Raw genomic sequence first — 16,584 nt, 5'->3', positions numbered from 1 at the left:
TCCGTGCCTGTGACTACAGGCACCACTGGTCCCGGAGATGTTGTGGCTGAGGTGCTAGTTTGGGACCTATGAGATGGACGGGGTGGGGGAGGTGTGGGAAAAAGGTCAAGGCTAGAAAGAAAAAGTTTTTGGGACACACTGGGACGGGTAGTTGGAGGGGGTTTGGGAGTGGAGGAAGAGGTGGTGGTAGTAGGAGGTGTAGGTTTGGTGACTTTGGGTGCAGGTGCATGCGCTGGAGGCTGTCGTGAGGTGGATGGCTGTTGGGTGGGTGTGTGCCTGCGTTTGTGTATCTTGGGAGGGGGCGTCACAGACACACTGGGAGAGGACACGGGGGACGTGTGAATGGTAGTGGGGGTGGTGACTGCACGTAAGCGGGGTGTGCTGGTGAGGGACGCAGTGGCTGTAGAGGTAGTGCATGCAGGTGTGTGTGTAGACGAGACTGAGAGGGAGAAGGGAGACGACGAGGAGGAGGACACAGTGGAGGCAGTGGATGTTGATGTGTCTGATGCTTGCGTGAGTGCCTGTGGGATGTGTGGTGCTTATGTTTGCCTGAGCTTCCCTTGTGTGGTGAGGTGTGTGCAGGCTGGTCTGATGGTGTGCTTGGGATAGGCAGAGGTACAGGGGATTGGGTCTGGGTGGAGGAAGTTGGAGGGGGGAGGCTAGAGACGGGGACAATGGCTGCCATCAGTGCTGAGGCCAGAGTTTGAAAGGCTCGGTGAAGGGCCGCCTGACCAGAATGAATGCCCTCCTGGAATGCATTTGTTTGTTGCAACTGCCTTTCTACACCCTGGATGGCATTAAAAATGGTAGATTGCCCAACAGTGAGGGACCTGAGGAGGTCAATGGCCTCCTCACTGAGGGCAGCAGGGTTGACTGGGGCAGGGCCTGAGGTGCCTGGGGCGAAGGTGATGCCCACCTTCCTGGGTGAGCGGGCACATGGCGAAGGCTGAGGGGCTGCTGAGAGGCAGTGCTGGTAGAGGGGGTGGCGGCTGTACCTGTAGAAGCGGGGGGCACAGATGTTGCTGCCACCACAAGGGAGCTCCCATCAGAGGACGAGTCCGTGTCGCTGGTGTCAGCTCCTGTCCCCGCCGTGGAGCTCCCCTCACCCTCCGTCCTATTGGGGAATTCTGAGTCCGTAGTGTAGCCCTCCATGGCCATGTGGGATGCAGCTCCCTCGTGCTCCGGTGCCACTGCTCCTCCGCCTGATGATACAAAAAGGGGGAGGGGGGACAGAATAAACACATGTTGAGTGCATGGATTACCGCTACCATTGGCGGACAAGACAGACACAGAAGCCCCCTGCACTACGTCGCGCTCTTGGGCTCTACAGTGCAATTCCTGGGAAATGGCCTACAAGTCTATGGACGACATCTGCACACATATATGACACAGGGGCATGAATAACTACTTGGCACTCTACAGAGGTGGGGGGCCACAGGGCCATGCCTTACGGAGGGGCCTAGCCTACAGAACTCGCCCTGGCCTAGGGAAACCCACAGCCCTCCTCCCCCACCCAGACAACTCCACTGCGCGCAAAGTCAGCTGAATGAGAGTGTACTCACCCCCTTGTGTCTGCTGTGATGCCCTGAAGCGCCCATCCAACTCTGGGTAGGCCACCGCCAGGATCCTGAACATCAGGGGGGTCATGGTTCGACGGGCACCCCTCCCACGTTGGGAGGCCATCCCCAGCTGAGCCTCTGCCGTCTTCTTGCTCCAGCGGCGAATGTCCTCCCATCTTTTCTAGCAGTGGGTGCTCCGTCTGTGGTAGACCCCCAGGGTCCGGACGTCCTTGGCGATGGCACGCTAAATATCTTTCTTCTGGTGGGCGCTGACCTACATGAAATGTACAGGGGAAGAAGACAAGTCATTAACAACTGCACTGTAAAAGTGAGTGGCCCCCATTCCTACCCTTGCCATGTGGCACATGCACCCACCGTCTTTCATGCACGAAGAACTCTGCCCTCTTCATTCTTACATCCAGCCCTCTCCACACAGGCATAGCCCATACAACATTCACCCTGTGTACTTACCTGTTTGTCTGGAGGACCGTAGAGTAGCGTGTCCTGGGGGAGGACCCCCAACGTGCTTCTCCAACTCCTCCGATGTGAAGGCAGGGGCCCTTTCCCCAGATGCACGAGCCATTGTCTCTTCCAGACCGAGGTCACAGCAGCACTTGCAGTGTAGGTCCTTTCCTGTCGAAGATCAGGTATCGAGTGATTGAACAGATAGAAAATGGCGGTCACGTCCGCGGCGGTGTGTACCATCACCGCCGGTGTACATCGTCATTGGCTCCTGGGACCCATAGGGTCCAATGTTAACCAGTGGAGCATTGCGCCGCGGTCTCCGACCACCTACCGTGACGGTGTACAACGCCAGCGCAGTTACCTCACATCCCATTGTCCCACTTTAGAGGTCAGGCAGCCGCCATTTCAGGGGCCCACATGGCCTAATTTCCAACTGCGTCACACATACCTAGGCCTGGTCTCAACACACATACAGGCCACCTATTGTGTATGATTAGTGTTCTGGGTAAACTGTGGGTACGTACCTCTGAGTTGTTTGACTCTGTGGTCGCTGTTGTCCTTCATAGGCACCGTCTGCTGGGACATGTGAGGAGATGGCGGAATCCTCCGGTGTACCGACCGCTGGTGGACCTGTTGACAATGGAGGAAAGACATTTGATAATCACCTACAGGTTTGACGTGCCACCATCCAGGATCTGTGTACCCAGTTGGATCCAGACCTGATGTCAGCAATCCGCCATCCCACAGGAATCCCCCCCTCAAGTGCAGGTGCTATCAGTGCTCCATTTCCTTGCAAGCGGGTCTTTTTCAAACAACTGTGGCCATGGCATCAGGAATGTCCCAGCCTATGTTTTCCAACGTATTGTCCAGAGTGTTGTCTGCCCTGCTGAAACACATGAGGAGCTACATTGTTTTCCCTCAGGTGGATGATTTGCCTACAGTGAAAGGTGACTTCTGTGCCCTTGGACATATCCCCAACATCATAGGTGCCATTGATGGGACCCATGTGGCTTTGGTTGCCCCCCCCCACACACACACACAGGAGTGAACAGGTGTACAGAAACCGGAAGAGTTATCATTCCATGAATGTACAGATGGTATGTTTGGCAGACCAGTACATCTCCCATGTGAATGCCATGTTCCCTGGCTCAGTGCATGATGCCTACATCCTGCGGAATAGCAGCATCCCTTATGTGATGGGTCAACTCCAGAGGCACCGTGTGTGGCTATTAGGTGAGCGCCTGGAAGCAAGACAGTGGGAATGGTTGTCTGGGGTTATCCCTACAGGTTAGTGTGTGTCTAACAGTTGTCCCTCTCCATTGGCAGGTGACTCTGGGTACCCCAACCTGTCATGGCTACTGACCCCAGTGAGGAATCCCAGGACCAGGGCAGAGGAACGCTACAATGAGGCCCATGAGCGAACTAGGAGGGTGATCGAGCGGACCTTCGGCCTCCTGAAGGCCAGGTTCAGGTGCCTGCATATGACAGGTGGATCCCTATTCTACTCACCAAAGAAGGTGTGCCAGGTCATCGCGGCCTGCTGTATGCTTTACAACTTGGCTTTGCGACGACTGGTGCCTTTTCTGCAGGAGGATTGTCCAGATGGCGGTGTTGTGGCAGCTGTGGAGCCTGTGGATAGTGATGAGGATGAAGCAGAGGAAGAAGACATGCAGAATAGGGACTCAGTGATCCAGCAATATTTCCAGTGAAACACAGGTGAGAAAACATTCCTGCCTACTACATGTACTTTTACACTACTACCTCTCTACTGTCTGTCGTTTTCACCCAGTGTATGGTCACTGAATTGTCACTTTCCCTTACGGTTTCACAGATGTGGGTCCCAACGTGTGCCATCTGCTTAGATTCCTCATGGACTAGAGCTGTGTGACATAGGTATGTTGACATTACTATTTCAAGAACATTTTGTCACTGTAATTGCAAATACACTATTTCGAAATCACAGACAGACTCCATATCATTTTGTGCTTTAGGTATGTTTATTTAAATGCAAAATATTGGAGGGGGAAGTTAAATGGTGAGGGGTGATGGCGGAGGAGTGTCCATGGCAGAGTCCAATCTATTAGTCTCACAGGTGCATTGCCCATATGGGCATAGGAAGTGGAGCTGGGGCAGTTTAATTATGGACAGGGTGACAAAGTGGGACAGTGGGATGACAATCCGGGTGGTCTCATTTCTTGGCGGGGGTCTTGGCATCGTGCTCTGTCTTGTTCCTGGATCTCAGGGACCGTTTGCGGGGTGGTTCTCCCTCTGCAAGGGGTGGGGTGCTGGTGTGGTGGTCCTGTGGCGGGGAGTCCTGTCCACTAGCGCCGGCAGAGGTGTTGGGCAATTCATCGTCCATGCTAGTGTCAGGGGCCCCTTGTAGTGCCACAGTGTCCCTCCTGGTGTTCACAAGTTCCTTCAGCACCCCTACGATGGTGCCCAGGGTGGAGCTGATGGTTCTGAGTTCCTCCCTGAAGCCCATATACTGTTCCTCCTGCAAGCGCTGGGTCTCCTGAAACTTGGCCAGTACCGTTGCCATCGTCTCCTGGGAGTGGTGGTATGCTCCCATGATGGAGGAGAGGGCCTCGTGGAGAGTGGGTTCCCTTGGCCTGTCCGCCCCCTGTCGCACAGCAGTCCTCCCAGTTCCTCTGTGTTCCTGGGCCTCCGTCCCCTGGACCGTGTGCCCACTGCCACTGCCCCCAGTTCCCTGTTGTTGGGGTGGTGGGTTATCCTGGGTTCCCTGTAGTGGTGGACACACAGCTGATAGACGTGTCCTGGGGACGGAGGTATGGGCCCGCTGGGTGGGTGCTGTGCTGGTGTTTCCAGAGGGGGGAAGGTCTGTGGTGGCCTGAGGGGAACCAACTGTCCTGAGGCCCTCAATGGTCCGGGCTGGTCATCTAGATCCAGTTGGACAGAGGTGCTGTCATCACTGTGGGCCTCTTCTGTGGGTGGAGTGGACATGTCTGGACCCTCCTGTCTGGTGACGTTGGGTAGTGGTCCTGCAGTGCAGGGGTGGATAGGCATGATTATTGCATCTGTGTGTGGCATGGTGTGCAATGGGTGGGTGACCGTGTACCCCAGTGCTCGCATTCCTGTGTGGGAGCTTATGGGATGATGGCTTAGGGGGGTGTATGGGTATGTGCAGTGGGCATGCTTTAGTGATGGGTGTCCATGCTTTGTTCTTGCATGCAGGGCTTGGTGTTGGGATGTGTGGTTTGTGATATTGGTACATTTGTGTGGAGTTGGAGTGATGGGGTGAGGGCGAGGGTGGGGGTATGTGATAGCATGCAGGTAGGGTGGCGGGATGTAATAGTTAAGATTTGACTTACCAGAGTCCATTCCTCCACCAACTCCTGCGAGGCCCTCAGGATGCAGAATCGCCAAGACCTGCTCCTCCCATGTTGTTAGTTGTGGGTGAGGAGGTGGGTGTCCGCCGCCAGTCCGCTGAACCGCCAGGTGGTATCTTGAGACCACGGAACGCACCTTCCCCCGTAGGTCGTTCCACCTTTTCCTGATGTCTTCCCGATTTCTTGGGTGTTGTCCCACTGCGTTGACCCTGTCCACTATTCTTCGCCATAGCTCCATCTTCCTTGCAATTGAGGTGTGCTGCACCTGTGATCCAAATAGCTGTGGCTCTACCCGATGATTTCCTCCACCATAACCCTGAGCTCCTCCTCCGAGAACCTGGCCTGTCTTTGCCGTGCCATAGGGTGGTATAGGTGATGTGTGGGGTGGTGTGTGTGGTGATAAGTGTGGTGATATGTAGTGGTGTGTTGTGTGAGATGCGTGGACGTTGTGTGGGTGATGGTGTTATGTGCTTGTGGATGCTGTTGTACTTGCTGGTGGTGTCTCTCTCTGTGCTTCGTTTTCAACTTTTAGTAGTAGGGGTTTGTGGGTGATGTGGGTGTGTGTTTTATATTGTATTGGGTGTGTGGGAGTGGTGTGTGTATGTGTATCAGGTATGTGTATTTTGAATTGTCCAATGTGGCTGTGTTTTGTAAGAGTGTGTGTATTTTGAGTGCGGCGGTGTGTACCGCCAATGGAATACCGTGGTTGAAAGACCGCCACGTGGATTCGTGTGTCGTGATAGCGTGGGCGTATTTCTGTTGGCGTGACGGTGGAGGTTTTGTTTTCACCAGTTTATTACTGACCTTTGGTGTGGCGGACTTGAGTGGGTGTCTGAATTTTGGCGGGTTCCGAGATGTGGGTCATAATAGCTGTGGCGGAATTCCGCAGCCGCGGCGTTGTTGGCGGTCTTCTGCACGGCAGTAAGCGGCTTTTACCGCCAATGTTGTAATGACCCCCTATATTATTAAGGGTGTATACTCTGTTGGACAGAGTATTCATGCCATTATCGACAACAGCCAAAGCTTTTTCCAAATTTTCCTTCTCTATCTGCCTTAAATGTACAGTGACTTCCATTTGCGAAACCTTCCAGATATCATTGTATATGGCATACAGGAATCGTTTAGAGCGGAGTTTTCTTGGACCTATCAAGAAATCCTGCAAGTCTACTTCCTCTGATAGGAGACTAAGGTGCTCTTTAGCTGCTGCTAAGGTGTCAGTGCATAACCATTGTTGGCACAGTTTACCCACACTGTATGTGGTAACTATACTCAAGTGTTGACCCGAGACAAAGCAAGTGTCCGGCCGGCTAATCATAAAACCCCCTGAGGAATTTACAAAACACTTCTGACACTCATTCTTGTCTAGTGGCCCCAATAACCACCCACCGGAACTTGAAAGTGCTGAATTATAGGTACTATCCTGAACCGTAGTATTTAATTATTCCTCTGTGACATTTAGGAAAGATTGCCAATCTGTGAATTTGGCTGGTGTGGGGATACTGGGCGCATTCATTTATTTTATTTTTGCTAACCCTAGGCAGGGTGTCTGTTGAACTGTGTAATTTAAAAAAATCATTTGAACAGGAATACGCCTGCTCTGGAGCCAAAAAGAACAAAGTGGTACATAAAAGCATCTTCTCCTGATGGATTTTATTATTAATAAAAATATGGGCTAGCTAAGAAGCAACCCCCAGAAGGCTTGCATGCTCATTTCACCACCAGAGCAAAGACTGCTACTGCTGTTCTGGCGCGGTGTGCCAGTCTTGGACATCTGTTAGGCTGCTTTGTGTACATCCCTCCATATGTTCACAAAATACTATTGTCTGGACAGCTACATTTGGCAGGGCTGGTGCTTTGTCCGATTTGTCCTGCAGGTTGTCAGGTCTGTGTCATTCCACAGATACACCATCTAGGATGTATTGTTTTGGTACCAATTCACAAGAGGATAATCTTCAATAGAAGTCTCTACCAGAAGAACATATTATTTTTGGTAACGTCTTCTCATAGAGCCTCTATCTAACATTTCTGACCGACCCACCCACTTTCCCATTCTGTAGAATGGATTCGTACAGTCTGCTAATAAGATCCCAATCTATAGATCTGCTCACTGGCACACTTTAATTTCTAGGGGTTCCGCATCTGACCGCATGGACAGAAAGAAACAGATGTTGGCATATGGAAGTAGTGCAGATAGTGGCTGTGGTATCACATCAAAGGCAGGACAGATCCGGCATGGAGCTACACAATGCCATTAACCGATGTACAGAGGAATTACTATTGAAATTTATCTGGCTCCAGCTTGGGGATATTCACAATGTGCGGAATCTGCTATTAGTCTCTACCACAAAAGGTGGTATCAAAGGTAAGTAACTTGTTCTTCAAGACTGTCATTTCTCAATGCTCTTTCCTTAATATGACCCATTATAGATGGAGAGCCTTGTGCTCCAAAGAAATCTACCAAAAATTAGACACATGGAATAAAGACTTCTCTGACTCCTCCTAAGCCAATCTGCTTAGCATCTTTAAAAATGTGCAGTGCCAACCCAAAGCCACATAGGCAGAAAGATTGAAAAACACACATCTTTGATGCAAAAATCCTTTCCTAGAAATTTTAAGGGCTATACAGGATCTTTCTAATCCAAGCAATTGTCATCCTTCAACTCCTGTTGCATAATTAGGGTCACCGTTTGACCCTTGACACCCCCTAGAAATCTTAAACTAGCGTCTACCATGGTCACCCCATTTCAGAGAAAACTCTAACTGTTCCCTAAGCTTTGCTGCTACACCTCATGCTTTGAAGCTGACTTTTGAATAAACCCTAAAGCTGACCCATCCAAAAAGCATAATAATTTCTTGCTCATTCTCCTGTCTGAACCTAAATTGAGCTCAGCCAGCACAGCCTTTTGGATGCTGCTGAGACTAGCTTGTGCCCTTGCCACAAAACTGAATCTTTGCTTTTAGCTGCCCTCATTGACAACCAGATTTAACTTAATGAAAGGGACAGCATGGTGATCGTTTACTGGAAGTCTCCAACACTTCCCCACTGTCTCTTATTCTCCTCTTCAAGGTAGCGGTAAAGGGCAGTGCCCGACCACGGTTCCTCTCCCTTCTCTCTGCTATTTGTACCCCACAGTTTCTCTCTGGCCACAAGCCTTTTCTTTGTGTGGGTTCTCGGGGCATTGCACTCAGCCTCACACTTTAATTGTGTATGTAAATCCTCTTGTTGCACTTGCCCGCTCCTTCAGTTTCAAAATTTTCAGTTGTGTTAAACATACCTGCGTTCTTGTTAGATTAGACATGGAAGTGTCTGAAATTCGGATTCAGCTACATTACTGTGTCTTTCATTGCTTATTGATGAACCTTGACCCTTGAGAGATTGAACTGTGAAAAAATAGATTTTTATCTTGGGAGCAGGTATTGTTCCACGGGGAACCTCTTTCGCAGTATATCACTGTTAAGAACGTATTTGAACCTTTGTGGCTCCTGTCACACTCAAGCCTAAAATTAGGAAGATAAGCTCCTCTTGCTTCCTGCTTTGAGAACTCCTAACCTCTACATCCTACAGACAACTTAAAAACATTTGCCCTTGCTCTCATTAATCCCATATTCATTATGGGAACGCCGAAATAGGGCTTACCCAATAAAACGTTGGCATGGCTACAGACCATTCAAAAGACTGCTGTTTGCCTTCTCTTAGGACAACTTCCTCGACCTTTGTTTTTCTAGTACATGATCCCTTACACCCTGTACCCTTACACCTGCTGAGAATCCTGGTCATTCAGTGCTCCAAAATAGGTGACAGATCTTTTTAATTCTTAAATTCCTGAAACTCTCTATCCCCTGCTCTCTGGTCGACCCAATCGTGTATCCTTGAGGAGATACCCTAAAACTTTGTTGTTCTTTGCCTCTGTCCATTTTAATTGACTCTCTGTGAAGTTAGAGGTTCCCAGTGCTGGGATGACTTACCCACTGTTCATGGTTTATATATCTCATTCATTCTTTCCTTCATATTGTGACAATTCTTAGGCAAATCAGGTTACAAAATTCCCTGGAATTGCCAGGAAGTCTAATTTATTCTGCAGTGTTATGCTGTGAGTTTGATTATTCCTATTATAGACGTTTGTTTGCACATAGTCACAGCAATGAAAGCCTTAAGAAACTTTGAATTTAATTCACCTCTTGGTGTTCTCTATCTAGCGTCACATTACAATGCTTTTTCTAAATATTGTGTTGTAGATGCCGGCTTTGGTAGTTGTTAAAAAGATAAAAAATCTTTTAGATCTTCTCATCATTGTGGAACGAGAGCCTTGGTAAGAATCATGCTCTTTGTACTCATTCCTGTCTCCAGATAACATGTCCCTCAGCCATAAAGTTAAAAGGCACAGAGGTATGGAAAGCCAGATTTCTCAAAGTCAACTATAACGCAGGACTAACCTGACTTATTTCTGTGTTCTACCCACTGTCAAATGGTAGCTCTCCCTTGTTCTCTCATTACCTGTTCTGTAGCATGAACCCAATGAACAATCGAACATTTTCTAGTATTCATGACAAGAATTTTCAATTCTGTTAAGGACACAGGGGCAAAAATGATGCATTCTCTTCTTTGTTTTTATAAACATACCAGCCATGTAAACAAACAGAAAAACTGGGGATTCGGATTATGAAAGTTTTAAAACTTGTCTACCACCAAAGAAAAAGGATTACTTACTGGTTTATGATGAAATTCTTTAAACATGGAATCTGAGACCAGTCCGCCATGCTTATAATTTCCTCTAACCTAGCTCCAGCAGCAAAGTACCTGGAGGCCATAGCTCCTCAAACAGAATGATCTCCAATGATAGAAGTATCTATTCTGGCTTCGGAAAGGAGCCTACTCACCCAGTGTGCTAGAGTGGGACAAGACACAGGTGTATGAGGGTGCACTAAAAAATCAGTAACAGACCAGAAGGAGAATTTCTTATCAGGGCAGTAATCATCTCATAGCCTTGCAAGCACTGAACTACACAAAGCTTCCTGTCTGTTGGCAGAGTGAAAGAAAACACCTGTCTGGTTGCTGATTTGGTTCGTTTGGATATCAGAAAGAAAAACCCTTCAGTGGTAAACGATCTACCTGCAAGATCCAGAGCTCAAACATCCGAGACCCGCTTGCAGGAGACAGGGCACAACAAGAGCGTCAACTTCTGTGGCAACTATTTGCTATTTAAAAGAAGATTATCAGGCCAAGATTAGATACCTAACAACAATGGAAACATCCCAAAGTGATTAATATTTAGGTTAGGGAGGCACAGTAAAATGTACTCCTCTGAGAAGCCTTGATACTAGCGGGTGTTCTCCCACCCGTTTATTGGCTAGTGAAAGATGTCCAGTGGAAATTACTGATTGATAGGCATTGACAGTACAGTAAGAGCATTCAAGAGATGCCAGAAAATTGACATGATTCACATACACTGCTACGGGATCCAAACCCTGTTCCATACACCAGCTAGACCATCACCTCCAGGCTGCCTGGTATAATTTATGGATAGACTTTGACCACGCCTTGTCAATGAGATTAAGAGTCTGTTCTGAACATCCTGGCACCTGCCGGTGTCGTGGGAAAGTCTCCAGGCTACTAATTGGAGTTTAAGTGACTCGACTAAAGGGTGCAGATTCCCAAGAGGGTCCAGGGTCACTCTCAACACCATACAAAAGGGGGAGAAAGGCATAATTGAGACACGTCAGGCATGTGTTGCCAGAGCTAATGGATCCGATCTCCAACTGGAAAAGGATGGTAATTGGAGCATTAGGCAGGAAGCAGACAGGGCTGTCTGACATGGACCCCACCTCTGCATGATTTTGGAGAGCAGAATCGGATTCAACTCCCAATTGTTGGAATCTTTGAGGTGCCAAAGTCCACCACTAGGTTCTGGGATCCTGGGAGATGCATCACAATGACTGAGATCTGATGCTGAAGGCAACAATGCCAGAAGCTCTTTCATATCTCTGGCAGGATATGAGAACATGTGCCTCCTAAACGATTGATGTATTGGACTGCTGATAAATTGTCCACCTTCAGGAGGATACAACAGTGAGTGATGGGGCAAAAAGGAGTAAATCTCAAAGGAACTGGCCAGCAATGTTAGACAGTTCATGTGTGAAGAAAGTTCTGCTTTGGACCAACATCTCCCTGTGGAAAGGATGCCACAGAGGGCTCCGCAACCCCAACAGCTGGCATCTCACTCCATCACCATATCTAGAACGAGACCAAAAATGTCCCTCCCATTCCAGGCCTCCATGTGTTCGAGCAACAACTGTAATTCTTGACACACTTCTAAGTTAGAGCACTCAGATGTGAATAGGACAATCCTTTATGCAAATGAGGGGCCTGATAATGGAGAGGGCCCAGAAATATGGCTTTGATAGAGGATGCCAAGAGACCCACCTGTCGAGTCAACCAATGTAGAGAGGCAGGCCAGCGACTTGAGAATCTCCATCTTTATTGCTCTGTCTGGAGTTGAATTACCAGGGAGGCTTGAGACATAATTGTTGAAAAAAAAACAGAAAAGTTATCTGCTGTGCAGTGACTAGATCAGACTTGTCGTAATTGATGACAAAACCCAGAGACTCCAGCAAGGAAATTGTGAGACTCAATTGTTTCTTGAGTACCCGGTGGTCGTGAGACATCAGAAGGACATCATCTACATATATAATCATGCAAATAACTCTTTCTCTCAAGAAGTCCACCACTGGTTTGAGTAATTTGGTAAAACACCAAGGGGCTGATGGAACCCCAAAATACATCACCAAAAACTTGTAAGAAATTTCTTGCCATTGAAATTGCAAAAATCTATGATGACATAAAATTTGTACTGTGAGGTAGATAATGTAGTCACCTTCTCTCAACAATTCCCTCAACAAGTGAATTCCTTCTGCTTTGAAGTACCGGTAAATAATCTGAGAGTTGAACTGTTTGAGGTTGAGGACCAGGTGAAAGCCTCTTCCTTTTTGCCCACAAGGAAAATGTGGCTTAAGAAACCCATAGGATGGGGTTGACATGGGGCGATAGCTCTTTTTTTATAAGAGGAAAGCCGCCTCCCACTCTATGAAGAGCCTCTTGTGGGCTGGAAAAAAGAGTGGACGAGGAGTGGACTTCTGAACTGTTGTCTCGTTAAAATCTAGGTGAAAACCTTGAACTGTTTTAGGAATCCACGCATTCTGGGTTATGTATGACCATGAAAAAAAGGATGAATCCTGCCTCCTAGTTCTATATGGGAAAAAAGGTGAGGACTTGCCTTAGAAAGAGGTATTGGAAGCTGATCCACGACCATTCCCCTGATGAAATCGCCCTCGGAAGCCTTGTGGTCGGGCAGGGTAGAAGGCAGTTCCTCTCTGCCAGTAATTCCAGCCTGAGGAGCTTCGCCTGCTCTGGTCTCTGAAGAAGGAGCCTGGATATTGTGAGTGACCGGTAGAGTATCTCCTGCCTCAACCGACCGTTGGGCCCAGCCAGCCAAAATATTAGGGTCGATAGGGTTACCAGTGTCATTTGCTAGGAAAACCAAATCTAAAATGTATGCCAAGGGACAGACATATCCAACAGCTTATCCTGGCAAGCTTTCCAGGAATGATTGATTTTCTTCTTGTGATCCTTAACCCTTAGCTGCTGAGCCTTTTCCCCCTCCTGTGTTAAGCAATTTTTTTTTAGCTATTTGAGGTATTTTGCATGTAGGCCCCATAACATTTTGTCCATATAAGCTTTCCATGCCATATTTTTGTCCTTTTTTTCCAACATCCTGGGGATTCTAAAGGAATCTAGGGTTTGTGGATTCCCCGGGAGGGGACAGAGAAATGAGCCAAAATGTAGCTAAAAGTTGGATTTTTTACAGAAGAAAGCATCTGCCATTTACCCTGCAAAAGGCATCATCGACGGAATTGTGGTGCTAAAATCACCATCTTTCCAGCTTTCAGGAACAGGCAGACTAGAGTCAGAAAACTAACGTTTTTTAACAGCTTTAGCATTATATTGGGACACATCCCATTTTTCCTATTTTTTGTGCTTTCAGCCTTCTTCCAGTTAGTGACAGAAATGGGTTTGAAACCAATGGTGGATCCCGGAAAACCATACATTTCTGAAAAGTAGGCAAAAGTCTGAATTCAGCAAGGGGTCATTTGTGTAGATCCTTCAAGTCTTTCCTATAGAAAGTAACACTTGAAATTTAAAAAAACTATTGAAATTGAGTTGAAGAATAAAAGCAATTTCTGTCTACGTTTTCATTCGTAACTTTTTCCAACCATGGCAGATTTTTAAAGGCAATTTACAGTTACGTCTGCTGGACCCTTTTAATTGCAGGATATATAGCCCTTGTAGGTTTACCAAGAACCCAGGGTACCCAGAGCCAATAAATGAGCTGCACCTCGCAATGGGTTTTCATTGTGTACCATGTATACAGCATTTCATTTGGTAAAATATAAAAAGTGAAAAATAGGTATCAAGGAAACCTATGTATTTCCGCAAGAGGCACAAGATTTGGTGTTTAGAAGCAGTGGTTATTTGCACATCTCTGAATTTTGGGGTACCCTTACTAGAATGTGAATTACAGTGCATTTCTCAAAATGACATATTTCTTACACACTGTCTTACATTTGGAAACAGCAAATGCAGAAAAAGACAATTGTTAATAACACTTGCTCTTCTATTCTGTATTCCCCCTAGTCTCCCGATACAAATGGTTTTTCACTGGGTGGGCCTAGTGCCCGCAACAGGAAAAGCCCTCAAAACACGTGGACAGAACATTTTTCCACTCAAAACTGACACATTTTTTGCAAAGTGTCTAGCTTGTGGATTTTGGGCTCTAGCTCAGCCGGCAGCTAGAGAAACCTAGCAAGCCTGTACATGTTTTAAAACTAGACACCTAGGGGAATCCAGGATGGGCTGACTTGTGTAGCTCCTACCTCATTTTTCTACCATGAATCCTTTGCAAACCTCAAAATGTGTCTAAAAAAACTAATTTTCCTCACATTTCTGTGACGCAAAGTTCTGAAATCTGAAGGGAGCCACAAAGTTCCTTCCACCCAGCATTCTCCTAAGTCTCCCGATAAAAATGCTACCTCACTTGTGTGGGTAGTCCTAGTGCCCGCAACAGGAAATGCCCCCAGAACCCAGCATGGACACATCACATTTTTCCACTGAAAACCAACATGTTTTTTTGCAAGGTGCCTAGCTGTGGATTTTGGGTTCTAGCTCAGCCGGCAATTAGGGAAACCTAGCAAACCTGTACATTTTTTTAAAATAGATGCCCAGGACAATTCAGGACAGGGTGACCTGTGTGGCTCTAACCAGGTTCTGATAACCAGAATCCCTTGCAATCAAAATGTGTCTAAAACACACATTTTCCTCATATTTCTGTGAGGCAAAGTGCTGGAATCTGAGAGGAGCCACAAGATTCCGTCCACCCAGTATTTCCCCAAGTCTTCTGATATAACTGGTACCTCACTTGTGTGGATAGGCCTGGTGCCCGCGACAGGGAGGGGCCCAAAACGTATTGTGGAGACATCAAAATTATTTATCACAAAATGACCTGTTTTTGCAAGAGGGGACCTGTGTTTTTGGTCCTGGGCTCGGCAGCCATCCTGGGAAACTTACCAAACCCATACAGTTCTGAAAACTAGACACGCAAGGGAGTCCAGGGAGGTGTGGCTTGCGTGGATCCCCCAGAATTCCCTACAAACCTCAAATTTAGCAGAAAAATATCACATTTTCCTCGCATTTCTGTGGGGGATCACAGCACTAGCACAAACAAATTACCTACCACCCAGCGTCCCCTCGGTCTCCTGATAAAAATGATACCTCACTTGTGTAGGGTGGGCCAAGTGCCTGTGACAGTGAAGGGCCACAAATGTGTAGAAATTGAGGGGGGGCCAAAGTGGTTTAGAAGGGCAGTTTTTTTTCCAAATGTTTTTAGGCTGACTGTTTTAAGCATCCACACTAGTGGGGCAGATTGTTTTCATCCGTACAGATGGGGCAATGCTGGGTGGTATACATTTTCCATCACAGAAATGTAGGGAAAATGCATGATTTCAGGCAAAGATGGAGGTTGGCATGGCATTGTGTGTAAGAAAATGGTGTGGGGTGCATGTGAAGCAACAACCCTGGACTCCCCCAGATGTTTAGTTTTCAGATGTGTCTGGGTCAGGTATGTTTTTCCAGGTGGCAACATACCCAAGTCCAAGGAGTGCAACTGCTCATCATTGTGGACGATATTGGGAGTTAGCCAAGCTCTCTTAGCCCATATATGAAAGCAGTAGAATGTTACGCCCTTTAGTTTGTGTGGGGGGCATAACCATGCCTATGGTGGTGGGCAGCCCACACCTCTATCTTTTTGAGTTTTAATTCCCTGGTGTCTAGTGGTCTTTCTGCTTCCTTGGGGAGTGGGGAGGGGCGTGCAAATCAGTGGTAATTCCCCTATCCCCCACTAGAGGGGCTGAAAGACTTTGTCCCCATTTATTTGGGGTGTGGCCATGGCCATGCCCCCGCCCCTTCTTTAAAAAAAAAAAAAAAAAAAAAAAAATCTTCCCTGGGTTCTAGTGGGCTTTCTGCCCCCCGCCCCCCTGGGGTAGAATAGGGGTATAGTCCCCCTTTCTCTCCCCCCACCAGGAGGGTGTTTGCAGATAGACTGTTTACATGTTTGGGGTGGGGGCATTGGCTAGCCCATTTGGACAGTCCCCCACCCCAAAGTTTGAAAGAAAAATAATCACTGGTGCCTAGAGGGCTTTCTGCCTCTCTCATATTTGGAGGTGGGTGGGGGGCACTGACATGCCCATTTTGGGCAGCCCCCCTCACCTATACATATTTTTTTTTTTTAAAGTCCCTGTCGCCTAGTGCGCTTTCTGCCCCCCAGGTAGGGCAGAAGGAATGAATTGTTGGGATCATCACCAGACATAATTTTATAAATGTTTCCTGCATGTGATGCATGGTGTGGCAGCACATTTGTATTATATTTTTGACATAACGCAAAATTCAATCTATTTTTTTTTATTTTTTCTCTCTTAACCTTTTATCTTTTCTCCTTTTTGTTTCTTCCCTTGCTTTTAACAGGTCTTGGTTATATAGTCAGTGACTACTTATGTGGATGTTAGGCATAATTTTTATGTCCTGATGATAATCCCATCAATCACAAAAGGGATCGAAATGTTGTCAATGTTTAGTACTTGGACTCTGTACAATAATATTTGTTTTG

This window comes from Pleurodeles waltl, chromosome 1_2 (assembly GCF_031143425.1).
Source record: "Pleurodeles waltl isolate 20211129_DDA chromosome 1_2, aPleWal1.hap1.20221129, whole genome shotgun sequence".
Classification (NCBI taxonomy): Eukaryota; Metazoa; Chordata; class Amphibia; order Caudata; family Salamandridae; genus Pleurodeles; species Pleurodeles waltl.
The sequence above is the reverse complement of the archived record's forward strand: the minus strand, read 5'-3'. Positions refer to the sequence as shown.